The sequence below is a fragment of the Haliotis rufescens genome, unplaced genomic scaffold (genome assembly GCF_023055435.1).
Source record: "Haliotis rufescens isolate VD_foot unplaced genomic scaffold, xgHalRufe1.0.p SCAF_13, whole genome shotgun sequence".
NCBI classification, from domain to species: Eukaryota; Metazoa; Mollusca; class Gastropoda; order Lepetellida; family Haliotidae; genus Haliotis; species Haliotis rufescens.
Window position 1 is genome coordinate 9842830 of NW_025963813.1, and position 3817 is coordinate 9846646.

Here is a 3817-nt window from a genome sequence, read left to right on the forward strand (position 1 = left end):
AGGAAATGACTGTAGGTTATTAGAGGATATTACTGGGTGATTTACGAGGGATGAGGCTCATGGTCTTGATGTAGGCTGTTTGGTCCCTTTGTTTTCAAATGCAACGTGGTAACATATTTTTTTCTTGAGTTGACGTGTAAGTGTTAAAATAGAATATTATATTTCTCCCTGGCCTCAGCTTCTGCATATACATGCACAAGGTGGATATAAATACTCGTAGATGAAGTGTACCTTCACACATATGTTATCGATTATGAAAATGTGGATTGATGTTTTAAGTATTCATTTTCAGTTTGTTCTTATACATTGACCTTGTTTATTGTGAACGGCCATAGATACTCGTTACTTCAGACAATTGACTGACAGCGGTCCGCATTAACGGGGTTTCACCCCAGAGAGAGAATGTGGACGGTTTCAGTTGTCAGAGCAGTGAGTGAGTGGGTGCGCGGGAGAGTGAATGAGTGAGTCAGAGTTTGTCATATTCAATTTGTGTGAGACACCGGCTGCAGACAGAGGGCTCCAGTCGTAAGGTCATGTTAAAATATACCGTCACCTTTCTGATGAATAGTTGGAAAATATGGAAGATTTTATTTCATCAGGTGAGGTTGACATGCACTGAGTGAGTGAGTGAGTGAGTGAGTGAGTGAGTGGGTTTCGGAACGACGAGAACAGCCATGTGGAGTGGACGGGTGGCCTTCTGGTCTTCCGAAGTTACAATTACGTCCCTTAGTTGTGCAAGGATCCACTTGTCAAGGACCCGCATTCCAGATGATGTTTTTCTTCTAAATATGTTTCTTGGTCTGTCCGAACCCGACCTGAAGTGGTGTAGTGGAACACGTCTGTGACTGAAGTACTAATGGGCTTTCCTTCTATATTAGGGGGGTACGGGTGGCCCAGTCGTTTAAGGCGCCGTAATTCGCTATGCAGAGTTGCGTCCCTTTTGGCTAGGGTACATTTCTGTATGTAGAACCGTACCTGGTGTACATTTCTGTAGTACCTGTGCCGACAACGACCATCAGCTATAATATCAGTCACTGGTTTTTTCTCTCCTAGACTTGATAATTTACAAATATAGTTTGAATTTGCTGACTGCAACATTTAGCTGAGAAAACGACCTTATCGACGTCCAGAGCTCCAGATAAGTTTTTGAGCAATTGAGGTTTACCTCTAAGATTTAAATGGGTTATTATATTTTTCATTGAGTAACCAATATTTCTTCACTCATCTATTCATCACTCTATTGTTTTTTTCCCAAAATTAGTGAACATTTTAAGATTTTAAATAAATATAAATAATGATTTAGATGTATACAACTGTTATAAATATATAGGTTTGACTCGGAAAGTAAATTAGCTCGTAATTGTGTTTCGGAAATTAGCTCCTCTGAACGGATGCTGGAAAAGCTTCATTGAGTATTTACGAGGGCTGTTTTTATACATTTACTCGCAGTTGCAGAGAACAATCATGACATCACACTATTAATAAACGATTGACGGATTCTTATATCTAATAAACTAAAACCTGAGAGGCAATTTGGGTCATTTCATTAAGGGCGAGATATTTGCTGTTTGGTATCTTGGATAGCCTTGGCTTGACATATGAGTCGACTGCAATGAAACAAGTGGTTCAGGACTGGAGAGTTGGCTGATGATGGGTCACTTTGGTTTTGGTATGCCTGGTCCTCATAAGATCTGGGAAGCTGGAACTCTACAAGGATGGTGCCAAAGTGAGTGTCTGTAAAATTAGCAACAGTGTCTTAGTCTTTGTATGGTAATTAAACTTTGCCAGACCAATATGTTTGGCAGCTTTTCCTGTTGTTGTTAATCTTTATAATTTAGTTTTTAAAAATGATAAGATGAATGATAAAAAAATGACAATGATTTTACTCATGAATATTGCCAGTAGCCGAAATAAAGTAAAGTAAGGAACAAGCCGAGCCAGTTAATGTTAACAGGTCTATCATCTAGTGATTGGGTCTATCATGACTTGACTTAAAATAGTCTTTGGACTGTAAATATGGCAGTCATACTTGCCAATCAATCAGCTATTATGAAATAAAAAATATAAATATGTAATAAACATAATTGTTTGTTGATGTTATTTGTGTCCGTCGCATGGTTCAGGCTGTTTACAGGTGAATTTCTCATCAGTGTTTATTTTGGAATACCAAATTAATGATCGCTGTTATATACCCATAAAAACTTAGATAAATACTTCTACAGTATCATTCTTATTTCAATATGGCTTCCATTGCAACTAAAGCAAAGGGTATGGGAATAGTGACGTCTACGAAGAGCTGTCCAAAACCTCCAAAAACAAATAAAAACAAAAATTACAGAAAGGTCCCAAACACATGCAGCAATAGGGAACTCTGTGGATCTCTGGACAGTTTGGAGATCCCCGTGGTCTGAGACAGATCGATACAATCCTGTCATACGACCCGAACATTCGTGACCAACTCGTGTTATTCCGGGTCAAGCCGAATAGCGACTCGTGCCCCTCTCATGGCCATTTTTGCGACCGGGTTCCGTCTTAGCGCAAACGGGCATACCTAAAACAATTGTCAACTCGTTGCGTAATGGTTCACATATATTTCCCCATATATTATATATATATATCAGATGCAATTTAAAGCGCATCGGGACACGCGGAATTATACATTATGATTGAACACATTTAACTGTGTCTTGGGTATATTTTTAGATGCAAGACATATGTAAAATCACAATTATTTCTGAGGGATTCTTTGACGAACAACTTGAATTCATACGCGCATTCTGATTGGTTTGTCGTATTTTCCCACATGACATTCATCGATTGGGGGACGAGTCTTCTTGCAGGTTACGGAAAGGGGCGAGTGGTAACGAATTACGACCCGAACTCACGCTGGACAGCGACAAGCTTGTTCTGTCCCTGTCGTTACTTCTGTCGATGTGGACACTAGGTATGGATTATGCCAGCATATCGGAGACTAAAATCAATTCCACTTCTTCATTTTTAAAATTAGATTTGAACTTTCTCATGCCCCGTATTGCTTCACATGACACCGCTAACGAAAATAGGGGTCAGGTTTGTATGTCGTGTATCTTGTCTTTAAGTGTCATGGCCGTTTTTCTATCGAAAGCGCTCGTAAAATGACAAGTTTTCTGCAGACCGAGATTGACATCGACTTTCCTCAACCCGAGAGTTTGATAACATTCTTCATACGTTTTTGTGTAGCACAAAATTCAGGCCCAGACACCCGTACCACTCCTAAACAACTAAAGCCTCCTGGTGCTATCGATTCTAATGAAAATCAGAATTTAAGAGGTTAATGGAACAATTTGAAAAACTAACTGACAAGATTGATAACGTACCCAAGGTTTTATCCTGCAAACTCAACAGACTGCCTGACTCATTGGACATAATAAAATATACTGTGGATGATCTCTCAATGAAGCGCTGGAAAATGAAAACACTGTACTTAAGAATTGTGTTTGTTTGTTTGTTGTTTAACGCCGCACTCAGCAATGTTCCAGCTATATGCGGTCTGTAAATAATCGAGTCTGGACCAGACAATCCAGTGATTAATATCCTGACCATCGATCCACGCAATGGGGATACGATGACATGCATCAAGCAAGTCAGCGAGCCTGACCACCCGATCCCATTAGTCGCCTCTTACGACAAGTATAGTCGCCTTTTACGGCAAGCATGTGTTGCTGAAGACCTATTCTACCCCGGATCTTCACGGGTCCTGTAGTTAAGAAGAACGTATCAGTTGCTACTGATAAACTTGACAACTTGGAAAACCAGAGTCGTCGGAATAACGTGCCAT